General features: G+C 37.8%; 1 protein-coding gene across 1 annotated transcript in view; it reads left to right on the top strand.

Annotated features, from left to right (window-relative positions):
• SPRYD7 (SPRY domain containing 7) overlaps positions 1-24,772 on the top strand; it is a 109,764-nt gene that overhangs the window by 48,026 nt on the left and 36,966 nt on the right. The window contains exon 5 of the transcript XR_001109619.3: positions 22,826-22,889. The gene's annotated coding sequence lies outside the window, so the exon portion shown is untranslated. The remainder of the gene's footprint in view (positions 1-22,825; positions 22,890-24,772) is intronic.

The raw sequence follows: 24,772 nt of genomic DNA, 5'->3' as shown, positions 1-24,772 counted from the left end.
GGGTCTACATCTGGACTGTCTCTGATTTATGTGTCTGCATTTTTTTTTTATCAGAAGTACACCATCTTAATTACTGTAGTATTGAAATTCAGTATTGTGAATTCTTCAACATTCCTATTATTATTCTTTCTCAAAATTCTTTTGGCTAGTCTTAGTCTATTGTCTTTCCATCTAATATTGGAATCAGCTGATAAATTTCTACAAAAATTTTCCTCGGATATTGATTGGAGAGAACTGACATCTTAACAATATTGAGTCCACCAATCCATGAACACAGCATATCTTTCTGTTTATTTAGTTATCTGTGATGTTTTCTTATAATGTTTTGCAGTTTTCAGCATACAGATTTGGTACATGTTTTGATAGATTTATACTTAAGCATTTCATATTTTGGTGCTATTGTTATTAGTAGGACTTTTAGAGAAATTGTTTATTTAGACCTACATGCATGTTTATCATCTTGTTTGCTCACCATTCTTCTGGTGTTTCAAAATAATTCACTAGTATTTTTTTTTCTTCCTGAAGCATGTCCTTTAGAAGTGCCTTTGGTAGGCCTATGTGTGTGCCAAATTTCTTAAGTTTTATTTATCTAAAGATATCTTTATTTCACCCTCATCTTACAATACAGTATTGGTGATTGAGTGCACAGTTCTAAATTGAAATTATTTTATTTGATCACTTTTAAGATACAGTAAAATCCCCTCATAATAAGATTACTGAGGATGAATATTTTTAACTTGGTAAAAAGAAGAGTGAGCTTATTGTGATAATTAAAGAAATGAGTTACCTGAGCCTGTCTAGCTGATTGACTAGAAGTTCCAGTGGTCTGGCTCTGTAATTGAAATATTTGCTCATCCTGATTATGATTTGGCATCACATGGTTGTGGTGGTGGCTTTCTCCTTCAAAATAAATGTCAAAGGGTGCCAGTTCTGGATCCTGTCTCACTGGCTAGGACTTCCAGAACAGTGGCAGCAATTGTAGTGATCTCATATTTAGCTGGGGCCCATTTAATAGGTCTAATCAAAAGAGGTTGGGCAAGAATAATACTGGAAATAAAAGAGTCATCCTCTGGCTCCCTGTTTCCTGAGATAGAGTGCTGACTTTTCTTTCCAAACCTTACTATGTCCCCTACCCTATCCATTCAGAAGATAGAAGTTTATCCCACCTGGTTTGAGAGTAGAACTAGACAGAAGGCTGCCAATCATTAGTGAGTAATTGGTCATTAATAACCAAACATGCTGGATCCAAATTTTCATTATAATGGTGTTTATTATCATCAAATTCTGCTAATTATTTACTGCCTTATTGGCTTTCATTGTAGCTATTAAAACACCTACTTTAATTGCTTCTTTGTAGGTTATCTATCTTTTTTCTCCTCTTGCCTGCTTTAAAGATCTCTTTTTTTCTTTGGTGTTTTGCCATATATGACAGCTCTAGGAATATATTTAAAAATTTATCCTCTTTGTGATGCACTGTGCTTCTTGAACTTACACATTTGTATCTTTCCTAAATTCTGGAAAATTCTAAGGAATTAACTTTTTTCATATTGCTTCTCAATTTTTCAAATCTATCCTTCTTGTAATCTGATTTTTGATATGTCAGATCTTTTCAGTCTAACGACTATCTGTACTGTTTAAACATTCTCTGTTCATTCTGAATAATTTTCTCAGATATGTTATAGTTTACTAATTTTCTGTTTCTAATCTGCCATTTGACCGATTCATTGAATATTTTCAACAAACATGTTTAATATCTAAAAGCTTCATTTGATTACTTGTCACATTTGCCTGGTCATTCCTGATGGTCTCTTGTTGACGGCTCATTGTTGTGATTCTGTCCCTTATGTCTATTTCTTTCTAAATAGATTTTCTATATTTTGCAGCTGATAAAATTTTAATATCTGAATATCTTGGAGGTCTAAATATTTGTTATATCTTCTAATTTTACAGTCACGATGAGTTGCTTCCTTTATGTCTGGTGATTTTTGATGGTGAACTCACATTTTCTTAATCTTTACCTGGGAATCTAGTGGCCTCAACTAGGAAACTTTTCTTGAAGAAGATCTGTGTTTGGATCTGGTAGGACTCTTGGGGTGCTACCAGTCCACTTTTAGCTTCTTTCAGTTTTTAGCTTAGCACAGAGGTCTCAAATTTAGCTCTTCCATATTGCTGTTGATATAAGCCCTTTTTTCTCAATGCAATTCCCTGGGTATTTTCTCATCTTAACCTTTTTATTCTTTTTTTTTTTTTTTTTTTTTTTTGAGACAGAGTCTCACTCTGATGCCCAGGCTGGAGTGCAGTGGCACGACCTTGGCTCACTGTTACCTCCACCTCCTGGGTTCAAGAGATTCTCCTGCCTCAGCCCAAGTAGCTGGGACTACAGGCACCCACCACCACACCAGGCTAATTTTTGTATTTTTAGCAGAGATGGGGTTTCACTATATTGGCTAGGCTGTTCTTGAACTCCTGACCTTGTGATTTGCCTGCCTCAGCCTCCCAAAGTGCTGGGATTACAGGTTTGAGCCACTTTTTATTCTTAATTGCTTACTATCACAGGGTTTCATTTATTTGTGGGGCAGAGATCTTGAGGGTGAGATGTCAGCAGGACACATGGAAATTTCTCCTACTTCCTTCAAGTTCAGTAATGCATAGATAAGTTTGTGTTTTGTTTTGTTTTGTTTTTCAGAATCTGGTTGTTGTACAGTGGAAGGGTTGCAGAGCATCTAACTCAGAATTTTGTTGAAGGAGAAAATTTCTTTTAACTTGCTTTTTAAAAAAAGATTTAATTTTTTAGAAGTTTTACATTTGCACAAACACTGAGAATATTGTAGAGAGAGTTCCCATATACCCTGCACGTAGTTTTCCCTATTATTAAGATCTTACATTAATATGGTTAAATTGTTACAATTAGTAGGCCATTACTAATACATTATTATTAACTGAAGTCCGTAGTTTATTCAGATTTCCTTGTTTTTTACCTAATATCTTTTCCTATTCTAGGGTTTGGTCCAGTATGTCACTGACGTGGTTAGGCTTTGTGTTCCCACCCAAACCTCATCTTGAATTGTAACCCCCATAATCCCTACATGTTGAGGGAGAGACCTGGTGGGAGGCAATTGGATCATGGGAGTGGTGTCCTTCATGCTGTTCTCATGATAGTGAGTGAGCTCTCATGAGATCTGATAGTTCTATAAGTGTCTGACATTTCCTCTTTGACATGCTCACTCTCTCTCCTGCTGCCATGTAAGACATGCCTGCTTCCCCTTCTGCAATGATTGTAAGTTTCCTGGGGACTCCCCAGCCATGCAGAACTTTGAGTCAATTAAACCTCCTACCCTTATAAATTACCCAGTCTTGGGTATTTCTTTATAGCAGTGTGAAAACAGACTAATATAATCACTTTACAAAGTTGTCAAGTCTCTTTAAGCCCCTCTTGGTTGTGACAGTTTCACAGCCTTGTTTTGGATTGCCTTGACAATTTTGAGGAGTGGTGGTTGGATATTTTGTAGGATATCCCTCTATTGGAAATTTTTATTGTAAAATATACATAAAATTTACCATGTCAACCATGTTTTAATACACAATTTGGTAGCCTTAAGTGTAATATATTCACAACGTTGTGCAATGATTTTATTATCATTATGCATTTTCAGAACTTTTTCATCATCTCAAACAGAAACTGTACTCATGAAAAAATAACTCCCTATTTCCCTCTCTCCCTTGTCCCTGATAAACTCTGTTTTCTGTCTCTATAAATAAACCATTTGTAGGCACCTTAAACAAGTGTAATTATACAATATTTGTCCTTTTATGTCTGGCTTATTTCACTTAGCAAAATGTTTTCAGGGTTCATTCATGTAGTAGCATGTCTCAGAATTTCATTCATTTATTTTGTTGTTGCTAAGGCTGAATACTATTAAATTGTCCATTCTATGTATACACAAATTTTGTTTGTTACCATTTTATTAGTTACAGGAAAGTTTTATTTCTTCTTTTGGAGTTTCTGTTTTTAAATTTTCTTTATAGACATTGATGTCATCTATACACAAGGATTGCTTATTTGTTCCTTTCTTATCTATACTCTGTTTCCTTTTGTTGTCTTATTTCACTAGCTAGAACTTCAGGTGTAATGTTAAATAATAACGATTATAAAGGACATGTTTGTGTTGTTCCTGATCTTGGAAGAAAACATCCAGTTTCTCACCATTAAGCTGTAGATTTTTCGTGGATGTTCTTTATCAAATAGAGGATACTTCCCACTAGTCCTAGTTTTCTGAGAGTTGGTACCTTCAAGGGTGTTGGATTTTGTCAAATGCTTTTGCTGCATGAATTTATATTGATCCTATAATTTTTCTTCTTTAACCTCTTAATGTGCTGAGTTCATTGATCATTGATTGATTTTAGAATATTGAACCATCCTTGTATACTGAGAATAAATCCTACTTCCTTGTGTTGCATAATTCTGTTGAGACATTGTTGGATTATATTGGCTAAAATTTTGTTAAGGATTTAAAAATCTGTATTCATAAGGGATTCCAGTCTGTAGTTTTCCTACAATGTCTTTAACTGCTCTTAATATTAGGGTAATGCTAGATTCAAAGAATGAATTGGGAAGTGTTCCTTCTGCTTCTATTTTCCAAAAAAAAGATTATGTAGAATTGGTATTTCTTGCTTAAATGTATGTTAAAATTTACCAGAGAAACCATCTGGGACTGGTGTTTTCTTTCTTGGAAGGTTATTGACTCAATGTCCTTACCTACTCAGATTATCTATTTCTCCTTGCATGAGTTTTGATAGTTTTTATCTTTCAAGTAATTGCTCCATTTCATCTTCTTTATCAAATTTTTGGGCATAGTGTTCATAGTATTCCTTGATTATCCTTTTAATTTGCATGGGACAATTAATGATGACTTATATCCCATTTCTAATATTGGTACTATATTGCTTATATTTTTAAATTTTCTGTACATTATGATGTTTTGACATCTTTAAAAAAAATCCTTTCTGGCTTGGGAGAAACTACGCCCTCCTGAGGCAAGCCAATTCATAGCTAAAGGTCTTATCCAGGGAGCATGGCTTTGATACATAAAAACTAAATATCAAGCCATACCTCCTCTGTCTGGCCCATATACAACAGGCCTTCCTCTGTCTTAACCATTGTAGAGATACCTACCAGATAACTGGTAGGGACAACTTGTATACTCCAAGGACCTCTGAAATTATTCATACTAGCTAATCCTAATCTGTTTACTCTACCCTACCTTGCGTTTCATGTGGAAACTCCAATAGAGGCTCTAGTCAAGGCTTTTCTCTTGCTCCTGTTTTCTGCCTCCTGACTAACTACCCCAAGGCTTCTTCATGTAACACTGTATGGCATGGCATGGCTCCTATTTCTAGGACCTGTGAGTATAATAAACGTTGTTTTCCTCTCGTGGACACACCTGATTGACCATCACAGAAAATAACACAGAACAGGTGATTTAGATCTTCTCTTTTTCTTGGTTAGCACAGCTATAAGTTTGTTGATTTTAACTAGATTCTGGTTTCTGTAATTTTCTCTATTATTTCCTGGTTTCAATTCCATTGATTTATGTTCTAATGTTTATTGTTACTTTTCTTTTGCTTTCTTTAAGCTTAATTTTTTTTCCTTTAGCTGCTGAAGGTAGACATTCAGATTGAGTTTAGATTTTTCTTCTTTTCTAATATATGCATTGAATGCTAAGCACTCCAAGCACTGCTTTCAGAGGATTCCACAGGTTTTGATAAGTTATATTTCAATTTTTATTTAGTTCAAAATGTTTTTTAATTCTTCTAGATATTTACCTGATCCATGTATTATTTAGAAGTGTGGGATTAATTTGCAAATATTTTGTGGTTTTCCAGCTGTTTCGTTACTGATTTTTAGTTTAGTTTTATTGTGGTTTGTACAATTTCTGTTATAGATTGAAGTATGCCACCTCCCCCTCCCTACCATATATTGAAATCTGAACCCCCAGTACCTGTGAATATGATCTTTACAGATGTAATCAAGTTAGGATGGGGTCATTAGGGTGACCAAAATCCAATATTACTGGAGTCTTTATGAAAAGCAGGAATGCCATGTAAACACAGAAACATACAGGGGAAATGCTACATGATTATAGAGGCAGAGAGAGGTTGTGGTGATGCAGCTGCAAGCCAAGGAATGCCAAGGAGTGACAGCCACCACCAGAAGCTAGAAAGAGGCAAAGAAAGATTCTCCCCTGAACATTTCAAGCAAAACATAGTCCTTCTGATACTGTGGTTTTGGACTTCTAGCCTCCAGACCCGTGAGAAAATACATTTCTGTTGTTTTAAGCCACTCACTTGGTGGTACTTTGTTACAGCTACCCTAAACTATGTAATTTCTATTCTTTTAAATTTGTTAATGTGTGTTATGGCCCAGAATGTGTTCTAGCTTGGTGAACATTTCATGAGACCTTGAGAAAAGTGTGTGTTCTGCTGTTATTGAAATGAGTATGCTATAAATGTCAATTATATCAAGTTGATTGATGGTGCTGTCTAGAGCAACTCTTGCTGATTTTCTGCCCGCTTAACCTATTAATGACTGAAGGAGTAGTGTTGAAGTCTCCAAATATAATAATGGATTTGTCTATTTCTCTTTGCATAATCCAATTAGTTTTGGCCTTATGTATTTTGACACTGTTGTTAGGAGCATATACACCAGGATTGTTCTGTCCCCTTGGTGAATTGACTCTATCATTAATGCTGCTTTTTGTCTCTGATAATTTTTCCTTGTTCTGATGTCATCTTTGTTTGAAATTAACATAGCTACTCCAGCTTCCTTTTGATTAGTGCTAGCATAGTCTTCCTTTCTTTATCCATTGATGTTATAAATAATTTGTTATTTTTAAGATGTTTTAACAGCTTGAGTGATTTATTTCACGTATCTATATTTACCCATATAAAGTGTACTATTCATTGGCTTTCAGTGTATTCACAGAGTTGTACACCATCAACACAATCAATTTTAAAGTTTTTTTGCTAGCACCCCCCAAACCCTGCAACTCCTTAGCCAAACCTCCATCATTTGTCAAGCCTAGGCAACTACTAATCTACTTCTGTCTCTATAGATTTGCCTTTTCTTGACATTTCCTATAATATGCAGTTATATTGAAATAGAATCCTATAGTACGTGATCTTTTGTGAATGACATTAGATAATAATTGGTCTTTTGTGAATGGCTTCTTTCACTTAGTATAATAGATTCAAGGTCTTCCATATTGCTGTATATATATGCTTCATTGTTTTTTGTTTCTGAATAATATTCCATTGTATGAATATACCAGTTTTTATTCAACCACTAATCAGTTTATGACCCTTATGGGTTTGTTTTGTATTTTGGCTACTATGAATAATCCTGCTATAAACATTTGCATATATACTTTTCATGTGCATTATGTTTTCATTTTGCTTGCATGTATACTTAGTAGTGGTTGCTGGATTATGTGGTAACTCTGTGTATAAACTATTGAGGAATGGCTAGACCATTTGTCACAGTGGCTGCATAATTTTCACATTCCTACTAACAGTTAGGGTTTGAGTTTCTCTGCATCCTTCTCTATACTTGTTATTGTACATCTATTTATTTATTTATTCATTCATTTATTTATTTATTTATTTGAGACGGAGTCTCCCTCTGTTGCCCAGGCTGTAGTGCAGTGGTGTGATCTCTGCTCACTGCAATCTCTACCTTCTGGGTTCAAGTGATTCTCCTGCCTCAGGCTCCTGAGTAGCTGGGATTACGGGCATGTGCCACCATGCCTGGCTAATTTTTTGTAGTTTTAGTAGAGACTGGGTTTCACCATGTTGGCCAGGCTAGTCTCAAACTCCTGACCTTGGGTGATCCACCTGCCTTGGCCTCCCAAAGTGCTGGGATTACAGGTGTGCCACTGTAATCCCTGGCTGTCCATCCTTTTGGATGGCCATTTTAGTGGGTGTCAAGTGGCATTTAATTTTGATTTTAATTTTCATTTCCTTGAATACTAACAATATTGAGCATCTTTTCTATGTTCTTTTTGGCTATTTGTATATGTTCTTTGGAGAAATCTCTATTCAAGATTCTTTGCCCATTTTTAACATGGGTTGTCTTTTTTATTTTATTTATTTATTTTTTTTGAGACAAGGTCTCACTCTGTCACCCAGGCTTGCATGCAGTGGTGTGACCATGGCTTTCTGCAGCCTTGATCTCCCAGGCTCAAGCAATCCTCCCGTCTCTGTCTCCTGAGTAGTTGGGACTACAGGCATGCATCACCAGACCCAGCTAATTTTTATTTATCTATTTCTTTTTTTTTTTTTTTTTGTAGAGATGGGATCTCACTCTGTTACCTTGGCTGGTCTGGAACTTCTGGGCTCAAGTGATCCTCCTGCTTTAGGCTCCAAAGTGCTGAGATTACAGGCATCAGCCACTGCACCCACCTGTTTTTGAATTTTAATAGTTCTTTATATTGTCTAGACACAAGTTATTTATCAGATATATAATTTGCAAGAATTACCCCACTTCCTGTAATTTGTCTTCTTTATTTACAGTATTTTTTGAAACAAAAGGTTTTTAGTTTTGATAATGTCTACTTTATTTTTCTTTTCTTATTTTTTGGTAATGCTTTCGGCTGTCACAGCTAAGAATCCATCAAAGATTCTTAGAATTGTAATTCAACGTCATAAAGATTTAAACCAACAGTTTCTTTGAAGAGCTTTAGAGTTTTAGCTCCTAAGTTTAGGTCTTTGATCCATTTTAATTTTTGTATATGATGTGAGGTAAGGATCTAACTGCATTGCTTTGCACTAGGATATCCAGTTGTCTCCCCATCTGTTGAAGATGATTCTTTTCCCACTGAATGGTCTTGCACCCTTGCAAAAGATCAGTTTACCATACACACATGAAGGTTTATTTCTGGACGTCTATTTTATTCCAAAACAATTGGAATTATTAACTGCTTACGTGTTTCAGGCATGATCCTAAGCATGAATTCATTTGCTTCTCACAATAACTGTGAGGTGGGCACTATTCTCATTCCCATTTGACAGATGAAGTGGCCAAGATACAGAGTGTTTTGCCCAAGGCCACATAAGTAACTACTAAGTGGCAGTGCCAGTGTAAGAATTTAGGTTGACTAACTTGAGAGCCTGAGATCTTAGCCATGCATGCTGTAAACAAAAGTTAGAAATCAAAACTTCAGAATTCCACTAAAGAGTTCACTTTAAGCAAACGGAGTGAAGGTCAGATTAGCCAGTAAGGGTTTGAAAAGCAAAACAGGAAGGAACTTCCTCACCAGCTTGCTTTCTGTGGAGTAGCGGCAATGGACCTGCCTTTTTTGGTTGAAACTCCTACAACCGCCTCCCCGCCACCAAGTTGATAATTTGCACTGGCTGTAAGTCGAATTTCCACTTAGTTCCTGGGGCAGTGCTGAGTGGTGCGAGCAAGGGTTGGTCCCACTGCCAGAGCCTCGTGCCACTTTCTGCACAAAACCTGGGAGTGGGAAGGAGTTGGGGGTCCTGACGGGAGGTTGCCCGGGATGTGGAAACTCTCGGGGGAAGATGCCTCATTGCCTCGGTAACTGCCTCGCAGTTGCTGAAGATGGCGGGGCAAGGTCTTGGTCTCAAAGTCAACTCCAGGCTCCTGGGGAGTGTCTGGGCTCCAGCGACTAGGACACCTAACCTCTTTTATCTTCGGGTCTGAAACTCTCTGCCTCTTTTACAGAGAAGCAGCGTTCCAGGAACTCTGCTCCTGCCACCAGGTCAGCAACCCTCTACACCTGGACCCGACCTCCTGGCTTTGGAGGAAGAATATAAGTAAGAAATTTGGCAGTTGAGCTTTCCTTTCTTTCATCTAAATGAGGCTGCTTACAAGTACACTTTTTTTTATTATTATCCAAAGGATATTTTATTTTATTTTATTTTTTTAAATTGTATTTTAGGTTTTGGGGTACATGTGAAGAACATGCAAGATTGTTGCATAGGTACACACATGGCAGTGTGATTTGCTGCCTTCCTCCCCTTCACCTATATCTGGCATTTCTTCCCATGTTATCTCTCCCCCGCTCCCCACCACCCGCTGTCCCCTCCTCTATTTCCCCCCAACAGACCCCAGTGTGTAGTGCTCCCCTCCCTGTGCCCATGTGTTCTCATTGTTCAACACCCGCCTATGAGTGAGAACATGCAGTGTTTGACTTTGTGTTCTTGTGTCAGTTTACTGAGAATGATGGTTTCCAGGTTCATCCATGTCCCTACAAAGGACACGGACTCATCGTTTTTGATGGCTGCATAGTATTCCATGGTGTTTATGTGCCACATTTTTCCTGTCCAGACTATCATCGATGGGCATTTGGGTTGGTTCCAGGTCTTTGCTATTGTAAACTGTGCTGCAATGAACATTCGTGTGCATGTGTCCTTATAGTAGAACGATTTATAATCCTTTGGATATATACCCAGTAATGGGATTGCTGGGTCAAATGGAATTTCTATTTCTAGGTCCTTGAGGAATCGCCACACTGTCTTCCACAATGGTTGAACTAATTTACACTCCCACCAACAGTGCAAAAGTGTTCCTATTTCTCCACATCCTCTCCAGCATCTGTTGTCTCCATATTTTTTCATGATCGCCATTCTAACTGGCATGAGATGGTATCTCTGTAGTTTTGATTTGCATTTCTCTAATGACCAGTGATGATGAGCATTTTTTCATATGTTTGTTGGCCTCATGTATGTCTTCTTTTGTAAAGTGTCTGTTCATATCCTTTGCCCAGTTTTGAATGGGCTTGTTTGTTTCTTTCTTGTAAATCTGCTTTAGTTTGTGGTAAATTCTGGATATCAGCCCTTTGTCAGATGGGTAGGCTGCAAAAATTTTTTCCCATTCTGTTGGTTGCCGATTCACTCTAATGACTGTTTCTTTTGCCGTGCAGAAGCTGTGGAGTTTGATTAGGTCCCATTTGTCTATTTTGGCTTTTGTCGTCAATGCTTTTGGTGTTTTGGTCATGAAGTCCTTGCCTACGCCTATGTCCTGAATGCTTTTGACTAGATTTTCTTCTAGGGTTTTTATGGTGTTAGGTCTTATGTTTAAGTCTTTAATCCACCTGGAGTTAATTTTAGTGTAAGGTGTCAGGAAGGGGTCCAGTTTCTGCTTTCTGCACGTGGCTAGCCAGTTTTCCCAACACCATTTATTAAACAGGGAATCCTTTCCCCATTGCTTGTTTTTGTCAGGTTTGTCAAAGATCAGATGATTGTAGATATGTTGTGTTGCCTCCGAGGCCTCTGTTCTGTTCCATTGGTCTATATCTCTGTTTTGGTACCAGTACCATGCTGTTTTGATTACTGTAGCCTTGTAGTATAGTTTGAAGTCTGGTAGTGTGATGCCTCCCGCTTTGTTCTTTTTGCTTAGAATTGACTTGGCTATGCAGGCTCTCTTTTGGTTCCATATGAAGTTTAAGGTGGTTTTTTCCAGTTCTGTGAAGAAGGTCATTGGTAGCTTGATGGTGATAGCATTGAATCTGTAAATTACTTTGGGCAGTATGGCCATTTTCACGATATTGATTCTTCCTAACCATGAACATGGAATGTTTCTCCATCTGTTTGTGTCCTCTCTTATTTCGTTGAGCAGTGGTTTGTAGTTCTCCTTGAAGAGGTCCTTTACGTTCCTTGTTAGTTGTATTCCTAGGTATTTTATTCTCTTTGTAGCAATTGTGAATGGCAGTTCATTCTTGATTTGGCTCTCTTTAAGTCTGTTGGTATATAGGAATGCTTGTGATTTTTACACATTGGTTTTGTATCCTGAGACTTTACTGAAGTTGCTTATCAGTTTCAGGAGATTTTGGGCTGAGACGATGGGGTCTTCTAGATATATAATCGTGTCGTCTGCAAATAGAGACAATTTGACTTCCTCCTTTCCTATTTTAATACCCTTTATTTCTTTTTCTTGCCAGATTGCTCTGGCTAGAACTTCCAGTACTATATTGAATAGCAGTGGTGAGAGAGGGCATCCTTGTCTAGTGCCAGATTTCAAAGGGAATGCTTCCAGTTTTTGCCCATTCAGTATGATATTGGCTGTCAGTTTGTCATAAATAGCTTTTATTATTTTGAGATACGTTCCATCAATACCTAGTTTATTGAGGATTTTTAGCATAAAGAGCTGTTGAATTTTGTCAAAGGCCTTCTCTGCATCGATTGACATAATAATGCGGTTTTTGTCTTTGATTCTGTTTATGTGGTGAATTACATTTATAGACTTGCATATGTTGAACCAGCCTTGCATCCCCGGGATGAATCCTACTTGATCATGGTAGATAAGCTTTTTGATGTGCTGTTGCAATCAGCTTGCCAGTATTTTATTGAAGATTTTTGCATCTATGTTCATCATGGATATTGGCCTGAAGTTTTCTTTTCTTGTTGAGTCTCTGCTGGGTTTTGGTATCAGGATGATTTTGGTCTCATTAATTGATTTGGGAAGGACTCCCTCTTTTTGGATTATTTGGAATAATTTCAGAAGGAATGGTACCAGCTCCTCTTTGTATGTCTGGTAGAATTCGGCTGTGAACCCATCTGGACCTGGGCTTTTTTTGGATGGTAGGCTCTTAATTGCTGCCTCAACTTCAGACCTTGTTATTGGTCTATTCAGGGTTTCAACTTCTTCCTGGTTTAGGCTTGGGAGGAGGCAAGTGTCCAGGAATTTATCCATTTCTTCCAGGTTTTCTAGTTTATGCACATAGAGTTGTTTGTAATAATCTCTGATGATGGTTTGAATTTCTGTGGAATCTGTGGTGATATCCCCTTTATCATTTTTTATTGCATCTATTTGATTATTATCTCTTTTCTTTTTTATTAATCTGGCTAGTGGGCTGTCTATTTTGTTGACCTTTTCGAAAAACCAGCTCCTGGATTTATTGATTTTTTGAAGGGTTTTTTGTGTCTCTATCTCCTTCAGTTCTGCTCTGATCTTAGTTATTTCTTGTCTTCTGCTAGGTTTTGAGTTTTTTTAATCTTGCTCCTCTAGCTCTTTCAATTTTGATGATAGGGTGTCAATTTTAGATCTCTCCTTGCTTCTCTTGTGGGCACTTTTTGCTATATATTTTCCTCTAGAGACTGCTTTAAATGTGTCCCAGAGATTCTGGTATGTTTTGTCTTCATTCTCATTGGTTTCGAAGAACATCTTTATTTCTGCCTTCATTTCATTGTTTATCCAGTCAACATTCAAGAGCCAGTTGTTCAGTTTCCATGAAGCCATGCGGTTCTGAGTTAGTTTCTGAATTCTGAGTTCTAACTTGATTGCATTGTGGTCTGAGAGACTGTTTGTTATGATTTCCATTCTTTTGCATTTGCTGAGGAGTGATTTCCTTCCAATTATGTGGTCAATTTTAGAGTAGGTGTGATGTGGTGCTGAGAAGAATGTATATTCTGTGGGTTTGGGGTAGAGAGTTCTGTAAATGTCTATTAGGTTTGCTTGTTCCAGGTCTGAGTTCAAGTCCTGGATATCCTTGTTAATTTTATGTCTCGTTGATCTGTCTAATATTGACAATGGTGTGTTAAAGTCTCCCACTACTATTGTATGGGAGTCTAAGTCTCTTTGTAAGTCATTAAGAACTTGCCTTATGTATCTGGGTGCTCCTGTATTGGGTGCGTATATATTTAGGATCGTTAGCTCTTCTTGTTGCATTGATCCTTTTACCATTATGTAATTCCTTCTTTGTCTCTTTTGATCTTTGTTGGTTTAAAGTCTATTTTATCAGAGACAAGAATTGGAACTCCTGCTTTTTTTTGCTCTCCATTTGCTTGGTAAATCTTCCTCCATCCCTTTATTTTGAGCCTTTGTGTATCCTTGCATGTGAGATATGTTTCCTGGATACAGCACACCGATGGGTTTTGTCTTTTTATCCAATTTGCCAGTCTGTGTCTTTTGATTGGGGCATTTAGTCCATTTACATTTAGGGTTAATATTGTTATGTATGAATTTGATCCTGCCATTATGATGCTAGCTGGCTGTTTTGCCCATTGGTTAATGCAGATTCTTCATTGTGTTGATGCTCTTTACCATTTGGTATGTTTTTGGAGTGGCTGGTACTGATTGTTCCTTTCTATGTGTAGTGCCTCTTTCAGGAGCTCTTGTAAGGCAGGCCTGGTGGTGATGAAATCTCTGAGTACTTGCTTGTTTGCAAAGGATTTTATTTTTCCTTCACTTATGAAGCTTAGTTTGGCTAGATATGAAATTCTGGGTTGATAGTTCTTTTCTTTAAGGATGTTGAATATTGGCCCCTACTCTCTTTTGACTTGTAGGGTTTCTGCTGAGAGATCTGCTGTGAGTCTGATGGGCTTCCCTTTGTGGGTAACCCGACCTTTCTCTCTGGCTGCCCTTAGCATTTTCTCCTCCATTTCAACCCAGGTGAATCTGACAATTATGTGCCTTGGGGTTGCTCTTCTTGAGGAATATCTTTGTGGTGTTCTCTGTATTTTCTGGACTTGAATATTGGCCTGCCTTGCTAGGTTGGGGAAGTTTTCCTGGATAATATCCTGAAGAGTACTTTCCAGCTTGGATTCATTCTCTTCATCACATTCAGGTACACCTATCAAATGTAGATTAGGTCTTTTCACATAGTCCCATATTTCTTGGAGACTTTGTTCATTCCTTTTTACCCTTTTTTCTCTAATCTTGCCTTCTTGTTTTATTTCATTGAGTTGATCTTCGACCTCTGATTTCCTTTCTTCTGCTTGGTCAATTCAGCTGTTGAAACTTGTGCATGCTTGGCGAAGTTCTCATGTTGTGTTTTTCAGCTCTATCAATTCATTTATATTCCTCTCTAAGTTGTCCATTCTCATTAGTATTTCCTCAAATCTTTTTTTAAGGTCCTTGATTTCTTTGCATGGGGTTAGAACATGTTCTTTTAGTTCACAGAAGTTTCTTATTACCCACCTTCTGAAGCCTGATTCTGTCATTTCATCACACTCCTTCTCCATCCAGCCTTGTTCCCTTGCTGGTGAGGAGTTGTGCTCCCTTGTAGGAGGAGAGGTGTTCTGGTTTCAGGTATTTTCATCCTTTTTGCGCTGGTTTCTTCCCATCTTTGTGGATTTATCCACGTGTGGTCTTTGTAGTTGCTGACTTTCTGATTGGGTCTCTGAGTGGACCGCTAGTTTGCTGCTGATGAAGTTATTTCTGTTGCTTAGTTTTCCTTCTAACAGTCTGGCCCCTCTGCTGTAGGACTGCTGAGGTTCACTCCAGGCCCTGCTTGCCTGGGGTCACCTGCAGCAGCTGCAGAACACTAAGGGTTGCTACCAGTTTCTTCTTCTGCTATCTTTGTCCCAGAAGGATGCCCGCCAAATGTCAGTCTGATGTCTCCTTTATGAGGTGACTCTTTGGATATACGGGAGTCAGGGAGCTGCTTGAGGAGACAGTCTGTCCTTTATAGGAGCTCAAATGCTGAGCTGTGAGCTCCGTTGTTCATTCAGAGCTGCTGGGCAGGTATGTTTCAGTCTGCTGCAGCTGAACTCTTACACCCCTTTTTTTTCCCCAGGTGCTCTGTCCCGGGGTGTTAGGGCTTTATTTAGGAATTTCCGTTATGCTGCTGCCTTTTTTTCAGGGCTGCCCTGCCCAGCAAGGAGGCAGGCTAGTCACTGTCTGCCTGCAGAGGCTTTCCTGAGTTGCTGTGGGCTCTGCCCAGCTGCCGTGTGAACTTCCCTGCAGACCTGTTTATATGGGTGTAGTTAGAACTGCCTCGGCAATGGTGGCCTGCCTCTGTAATGACAGACTCTCTCTGTAATGGCGGGTTGCCTCGGCAACGGCAGGCTGCCTCAGCAATGGCAGACTGCCTCCATAGTGGTGGAGTGCCTCGGTAATGGTGGATGCCCCTCCCCCACAGAGCTGGACCATCCCAGGTTCAGCTGTGCTTGCTGTGAAGCTCTCAACCCAGAGCATTTCCAATTGCTGTTTTGTGTGTGTGTGTGGGGGGGGGTGGGACCAACCAAGCCTGATCACCTGGCTCCCTGCCTCAGAGCCTTTTTTTTTTCTTTTAGTTGAACGGTTGACTCTCTCGCCTGCTGAAAAGGCGCCGGGATTTGTGTGCTTTCCCATGCAGCAACCCACTGAGCTGGCTGAAACAGCGGTGCTGAGATTCGTGTCACTTTTTTTTTTTTGCCCGGGAATCTCCTGGCCTGGCTCCCTGTTTCAGTTCCCTTTTTTAATCAGATGAATGGGCAACTGTGGCTTCCCAGACCTCCACTCGCCAGACCCAGACCAGTGTGTTTTTTATGGAGAACTGCCACACCAGGGCACCGGCAAAACAACCGTGCCAGCCAAAACAGCCACTCTGGCGACCCATGGGGCTCCTCCATCTGGGATTCTCCTGGTCTGTGGGCAATAAACATCCATCTGGAAATGCGGCGTCCACTCACCCTCTGCGCTTTCACTGGGAGCTGCAATCCTGAACTGCTCCTAAGCGGCCATCTTACAAGTACCTTTTCTGAAGACTGGCTGGATCTTCAGGACCACTCACTCTGCAGCATTCCCTTCTTGTCATCTCGTTCACTCTCTATTTATCCTTTCTCTTTCACCTGAGTAGCTTGCCTGCGTCTTAGAAGATATTTGAAGTGGGCGAAAATTTAGCCCAAGTAAACAGGAATATGCTTTTGGAAGTTATTTGAGGTAGCAGGAATTGCCACGAAGAGTTCAGTTTATAGTTGAGGTTATTTCACTTAGTAGCAAATTCATAGCTACTAAGTTTACCACTATGTAAATTTCCTTTACATTGGTTTCTAAATTGAAAGTATGCTTCCCAGTGTAATCAGAATTACCATTCTCTTTCAAATTTTCCTTATCTGATCTCAGTGTAATTACAAGTATCTTGATGAACTTTCATTCTTGACCCATTCCACTCATCATCCCTAAGTTTTACACAGCAGCCAATGTAATCTTATAATTTGATCATGTAATTCCTTTCCTTAAAACTCTACAGTGGTTTCCTGTTGCACTTTAAAAGCTCCTCCTACCCCCTTTTTGCTTGATCTTATTCCCACTCCCACTTACCCCCCTAAAACTTTCCAGCTTAACTGGCCGTTTAGTCTGAAAACTCTTTCAGGTTTTTTTCTGTCTCAGGAAAAAGACAATTCACACACGCCTTCAACCGGCATTGTGAGTGGCCTTCCTTGGCCATGCTAAGTAAGCTCCCTTGTTGGTCTTTTTCATCATCTTACTGATTTTTCTTTCTAGTTAGCATAATTTGTTACAATAAATTCATTTGTTAATTTCCTTTTTGTCTGTCTTTTCCACTGGACTGTAAGTTCCAAGGACAGAGACCGTGTCTGTTTTATTTGCCATTGTACATACCCCTATAAAAAAGAAGTCTTTTAACAACTCCCTTTCTTTTTAATTTAATATAAAATAATTAATTTAAAATTTGGAAATAGTTGGGAATTTGTATTAGAGGGTTAAACTAGAATTACTGTATGATCTACATATGATGTATATTTAAAATTAAAGCATATTTGAAATTAAAACTTGAGAGTACTATGTTTAGATGAACTATACACCAATTTAACACAGCAAGTAGGAAGATAGTCATATCTTCTTCTCTCTGATCAAATGGGCCTATTATCCCAGTTCACAAGTGTACTTAAGCAACTTAATCTGTTGTCTACATATACTTATCAGCTGTGCATGAATAAAAATGGTTATTTTCATATTATTATACATATAGTATTAAATACCTGGATTAGGTCTGTCAGTTATTTGAGAGTATATTTTGCACCTGACTCTGGTGTATCATTAGGGATATAGTCCTTCTTAAAATAAGAAATATACAGGGACTGTTATTCTAGCATGGGTTGTTTTATAAAGCGAGATAGCTAAACAGTATTACACGGTGTCCAGTTGTTACTTGTTCTGTTGTCTGTACTCTTGAGTTGTGCACAGTGAAGCACATGAACGGAGTAACTCTTTACACTACATGAATCTTCTAGAGTACTTCTGTGTCAGATAGAAGAGTGAAATGTCTGGCCATCCCTATAAGCAAGAATATGAGATCATAACTGTATGGTGTCTATTTTGCTACCTGTTGTCTTGGCATTAGTCATTAGAACGCTAACTGGGGTGGATTAATTTTTTTTTTTAGTTTCTTGACCTCATTTATTGTTTTATTTTTTAATAAATACATTTAAGTCTTTAAATTTCTCTCCAACTATAACTTAACATTCCAGGACTTCTTTTGATGTATATTTCTCTTATGGTTATTAAGTTCTAAATATTACGTGGTTTTCATAGTGATTATTTAGAAGTGTGTTTTTTACTTTGCAAGCATATAGAGTTGTTTACTGTTGTCTGCTTTTTACTTTTCTAAGTATGTATGTGACAGGGTCCTGCTCTGTTGCCCAGGCTGGATTGCAGTGGTGCAATTATGGCTCGCTGCAGCTTTGACCTCCTGGGCTCAAGAGGTTCTCCCACCTCAGCCTCCCAAGGAGCTGGGAGTACAGGCACATGCCACCATGGCAGGCTAACTTTTTTTTTTTTTTTTGAGGCAGGGTCTCACTCTGTTGCACAGACTGGAGTGCAATGGTATAATCTCAGTCCACTGCAACCTTCACCTCCCAGGCTCCTGAGTAGCTGGGACTACAGGCATGTGCTAGCACGAATGGCTAATTTTTGTATTATATTTTTTTGTAGAGAGGGTGTTTTGCCATTTTGCCCAGGCTGGTCTTTAACTCCTGGATTCAAACAATCTGCTTGCCTCGGCCTCCCAAAGCATTATTATTCTGATTTAGATTACAGGCAAGAGCCACCATGCCCAACCTAATTTATTTTAAATTGCATTATGATTACAGAATTGGTAAGATACTAAGTTTTTAAAACGTATTGAGACTTATTTGTGGCCAAGTGCATGTTCACTTTTTGTAGAAGTTCTATGTGTTCTTTGATAGAAAGTATATTTATTGTTTATTGGCTAATCTCTTAGATTAAGCCAATTATATTTGTTATCCATGACATCGGTTTCCTCAACTTTTTTGTTGTTGTTGTTCTGGCTTTATTGGTTTATGTTAGAAGTGTATTAAAAATCATCAACTATAATTATAGAAAAAAATTCCTTATAATTGTGGCGGGAGTATCTTATTTGACTTATGTAAATCTTCTTGATTCCTTTCATTCGTATACGGTGTCTGTTATAGCTTTCTTCATCCTTTATTTTCAAACTTTGTATGTCATTTATCAACAAAAGCATTCTTTTTATAACCAGTCTGATAATTTCTGCCTGTTCATAAATGAATTTAACTTATTTACATTATTACATAACTTGAAGTTGTCTTAGCCACCTTATTTTTTATGTTTTCTATTTATTATGTCTTATTTTTGGTTCTTGTCTGTATGCTTCTGGATTGAATAGGTTTTCATTATGTCTTTATTGTTACTGGTTTGGAGAGATATTAGAATGGTTTAACTTGGTTTCCTCTATTTTTTAAATTAAACAATACTTTACTTTGTTGTTTTGAATATACCCACACCCAGGTAATCATGAGTGTTATTTTTATAGTCTGTACTAATTTAGATTTAGCGTGTTTTTTCGATATCTTCATGATTCTTTTTTTCCAGATTCAGTTTTCCTCCTTCCTGAAGTGCAGATGCTTCATTACTTCTTCCTGTGAAAATCCAAGTCTTAAACTCTCCAGTCTTTTAGAAAATTGTTACTTTGCATTTATTCTTCCATGACAGTTTATCTGAATGTAATTCTAGATAGCCAGTTTTTCCTTCTTAGCCCATTAAAGATATCCTTATATTGTATTTTGGGAATATTAGGATAGAAATGTTTGAATGTTAGAAACGTTAATGAGCCACCTGCTGTCAGCTTTTTAGATAATTACGCTCGTAGACTATTTTTCTCTGTTCTTTTGAAATAATGATTTGGTAGTTTAGCGAGTACTCCTCTTTATCTTTAAAATTCTGTACTTTCACTATGATATATACACATGTAGATTTGTTTTCTTTATTCTTCATGAGATCCATGTCTTCAGTTTGGGAGATTCTCAGCATTAGCTCTCTAAATATTGACATTCTCTCTTCTTGGGATGTCTTTTCTTTTCTTCTGGAGACAGAATCTTGCTCTGTTGCCCAGGCTGGAGTGCAGTGGCAGGATCTTGGCTCACTGCAACCTCCACCTCCCAGGTTCAAGTGATTCTCGTGCCTCAGCCTCCTGAGTAGCTGGGACTGCTGGCATGCAACACCACACCTGGCTAATTTTTTTTTTTTTTTTTTTTGAGATGGAATTTCGCTTTTTTGCCCAAGTTGGAGTACAGTAGTGTGATCTCAACGCACTACAACCTCTGCCTCCCAGATTCAAGTGATTCTCCTGCTTCAGCCCCCCAAGTAGCTGGGATTACAGGTGCCTGCCACTATGCCTGGCTAATTTTTGTATTTTTAGTAGAGTTGGGGTTTCTCCATGTTGGCCAGGCTGGTCTCCTGGCCTCAAATGATCCTTCCTCCCCCACCTCCTAAAGTGCTGGGATTACAGGTGTGAGTCACTGCGCTCACCCCTCTCTGGGATTTCTTCTATAACTTCTGTTATAGTAGGTACATAACATCTGTCTTCAATGAATGTTAACCTGTCTTTTGTGTTTTTATCCCTTGTTTTCTGTATCTCCTTGTAGGTGATTTCTTTCTGTCTTCTAATTCACGCATTCCTTTTTATCGGATTTCTTAATTTCAGTGACTGTGTTTTTCATTTATGTAATTTGTATTTGGATCTTTTTCAAATTCAGCATTCTTTTGTGATAAAATCTGGGTCTTGCCTAATGTTTTTGATTTATGTGTGTGTTTTTTCCAAATGGTAATTTAAAATCTTTTAAAAATTGTTAATAGTATCTCCTGTTCTTATAATACAAATTTCCTGTTTCCTCACATCTGCTGATTCTTTCAGTGGCTTATTTCTTTATACAATTTGTTATCTTTTCGAAGTCATCTTTAGCAGTTTGCTTTCTGAGAAAGTTTATATATTGTAGATAAGTAACTGTCCCTATAGGGTGGTTTTCAATTTACCTTCACTAGTTCAGAGTTTTCATTGATTCCACACCAGCTTTTTCTATTTTAAAGCTTTGGCATGGTGTCCCTGTACCATCTGGATAAGATGAATTTGGACTTCCCTCTTGTTTAATCACTCACAAGAGAATCTTTTCTGCCCATGGCTCTGGTTTCATTTCTGCTCACCTAAGGTTGTGGGTAGAGTTTTTGTAGTGTGTGCTTCACAGGTTTATCCCTTCATGACTCACATGTATCAGCTTCTAGCTTTTAAGCTATTTTGGCTTCTGTTCCTGTTTATTGCTCTCACTTTGAATTGCTGCTTTATTCTTAGTACCAGGGAATTTCCTTTGCCTGAGTTTGAGCTTAGCAATGTTTCCTCCATTACATTTTATCAGACATTTCCATGGATTTAGAGTAGAATAGTCTTCACAGTCATCTGGGTCCATTATATTAATTGGAAACTCCCATTTAAGTCCTTGTGATTCTTGTTAGGGAAATTTGAAAAATCAGGTAATGGCACTTCTAAGACACCTTTAAGTCTTAGAGTATATTTAGGTATATTATATACTTAGGTATATAATATATTATATACTTAGGTATACTTAGGTATATTTCTTTTGACCAAATAATCCTAAGATATAGAAATATTTCTTAAAGCTTCATACTGTTAAAGGATATGGTACTGATCTCCCCTTTTTTTCCCTGGGGATGGAAATTGTGTTTTGTGTTACTTCTGAACTACATGTGAAAGAAAAATAAGATATCTGATTTTAAAATCCTTAACATGTCTCCTCCACATAACTTCAAAAGATCCTAGGTAGTCTAGAAATGTGACATTTCAACAGCAGAAAAAGTTATATGCTTTTGAATATGTTTATTATGGTGTTAAGGTTTAAAAGTGAAAGGGGGACTTAACAATAGCAACAGAGTTCAGTACATTATGTTAATTTTAATTTATTGAATTGTAGTGTAGCCATTTAACATGCTTATAAAGATTACATCCAGATAAATATTCCTTTTATATTGCTGTGGGAAAACAGTATAAAATTGTGTATATGATATAGATGAAAATTGGAAGGGAATATTAAAAATGGTTGGATGGTGGTGGTAGGATTATGAGCAGGTTTTCCTTTAAAAACAATTACTTTCAATAATATTGTTATTCTTGCAGTCTTAATGTAGGATCAAGTAAATAGTATTCCTATTCTTGCTAGTTTCCAAGTAGAATGAAAAAGCATAATTGAAAAAGGAGTGATAGGTAGAGATCAATATAGTCACCTTTATTTCTGAGGAAGCTTGATATTAAAGTGTGTAGCTGAAATGTGAGCCACATTGGGTCTGCTCACTAAACCTCACATTTAACTCCCCAGTTCCAGCAACACCCCAAACCAGAGCAGGTCTCCCCAACACCCTGCCCACAATTAGAACAGGGCCTGTCTCTGGAGAAGCAAGGTTAGAACTTGTATTATCTGCAGGTAGGCTAATCCCAAGAAGGTAGTGAGTGGAACAGAGTTGAACTTGACCAGTTCATTCTTCCTAAATGTATTAGTCAGATAAGTTAGTTCACTTGAAGTTAATAGAGGGCCACAGAAAAGCTAATACTTAGTGTTTGAGTTCCTACCACAAGGAAGGAGGAATCTTGAGTTGAGGATAAGTTCTTAACGGCTGTATTCATTTTAGAGTAAGAATGCTGTATGTATATATTGGCATGTGTTGATTAGGTCACTTGATAACGTGTAATTGCTAAAGTTTAATTTTTATGTTTGTTAGGATCTTCAGTATATTACAGTTATTATTTTCTGCTTTTAGGCATTTAAATGCAGAATTGCAGGCAAAAACAGCTGACGTGGTTCGACAAGCTAAGGAAATAATAGTAAGTAAATATACAATTATTAATAATTCCATATAAATGCTTGTGATTTAACTTTTTAATTTGACATATGATATATACACAAAAAATTAGCCAAAGCATGAGTATTCAGTTCAATGAATTATAAGAAACTGAACATGAATATATATGCTTAGGTATAGGTATGTGTATATGCATAAGTTTTTAGTAAGCACACATTTTCTGAAAGCCACTGAAAAAATATTTTCCATTTAGATGCACCAGTCATCTAAATTCTCATTGTAAATTATCATTATTAATTGATAGGCTAGAGTAACTCTCCTTAGAGGAGAAAAGGGTCTACTTTCAAGCTTTTACCAGTTCTTACCTAATTTTAATTCCTACTTTCTGTCCTCCCTATCCCCCAAAATGGAGTTGATGGAACCAGGGAAGGAAACCTAGGCAATATTTTATCTTAATGCCTTATACAAATCAATGATTATTTGTTAGTTTAGGAATAAGAAATGTATAATACATAACATTTCAAGTAATATATTTTGATAATGGTTACAGATTTGCTAATTAGATTTATAATTAAATGTTTTACTAAAAATATTTTTATTTCATCTTTTAGTTTTTGCCAGTGTCTGAAGAGCAGGAAAATACTTGTACAAAAGGACCCCACATTATACTAGAATAACACCTAGCTGCCTTTTCATTTTCTTAACTGATTTTCAGTAAAAGGCGAAAGATTTATACTATCTGAAGAGAAACCAGAATATTTAACTGATTTTCAAAGAGAAATGCTTTAAATGTTGATGAAGTCCAACTTATTACCTATTTCCTTTTTTTTTTTTTTTTTTTGAGATGGAGTTTTGCTCTGTTGCCCAGGCTGGAGTACAGTGGTACAATATCAGCTCACTGCAACCTCTGCCTCCCGGGTTCAGGCAATTCTCCTGCCTCAGCCTCCCAAGCAGCTGAGATTACAGGCATGTGCCACCACGCCAGGCAAATTTTTGTATTTTTAGTAAAGACGGAGTTTCACCATCTTGGCCAGGCTGGTCTCAAACTCCTGACCTCAGGTGATCTCCCTACCTCAGCCTCCCAAAGTGCTGGGATTACACTCATGAGCCACTGCACCAGGCCCCATCTATTTCTTTTATGTCTTCTTTTGTGTTCTAGTTAAGAAAACTTTGCCTATGCCAGGGTCCCAAAGATTTTCTCCTATATTTTTTCTGGTAGATTTATAACTTTAGGTTTATATCTAGATATATGATCCATTTTAGATTAATTTTTGCCTATGGTCTGAGGTCAACCTCCTAGCCTCAAGCAATCCTCTTGCTTCAGCCTCCTAACTCACTGGGATGGCATGGGCCACTGTACCTGGCTCCCAGCCTCCTCTTTAATCAAGGAGCTTTGGCTCTGTGAATTGACTTAGGTCTCAACACAAGAGGCCGTAACTGTCCACTGCAGTTACTCACCAGGTTTTTAGCTACCAGACCTAGAATTTTTCCCTCTTTTACAGATCAAGCAATACTCTGGTAGATTGCCCATCTATTTCTTTCCTAAAAATACCATAACTTAACCACCATCAAAGATCTCTGCAAGCCAAAGTATTCTGATTGCCCTTTGCAGTGGATGCATCTACTTTGCCCTTGGAGATTCAGTGCTGCCACTACCTATACCACTCTGAGATCCCATCACCCCACCATTGAATTTGGGGAGACCATGTCAATGACATATTTTCTACTTGCCCTATAGAAAGAGAGCAGCCACAGAGCTCTCCTTTGAAAGAGCTTGCAAGTGCTCCATTTATTAATGCATTTGTCAATGCTTTAGTGAGGGAGATGTCTTCTGGGTTTTCTCATGGGACATAGTTTGAAGGTAAGACTGAACAATGGCATGATGAGAACAGTAAGGTCATGTTT

The sequence above is a fragment of the Aotus nancymaae genome, unplaced genomic scaffold (genome assembly GCF_030222135.1).
Source record: "Aotus nancymaae isolate 86718 unplaced genomic scaffold, 86718_ANA_hifiasm-v0.15.2.pri h1tg000009l, whole genome shotgun sequence".
NCBI classification, from domain to species: Eukaryota; Metazoa; Chordata; class Mammalia; order Primates; family Aotidae; genus Aotus; species Aotus nancymaae.
The sequence above is the reverse complement of the archived record's forward strand: the minus strand, read 5'-3'. Positions and strand labels throughout refer to the sequence as shown.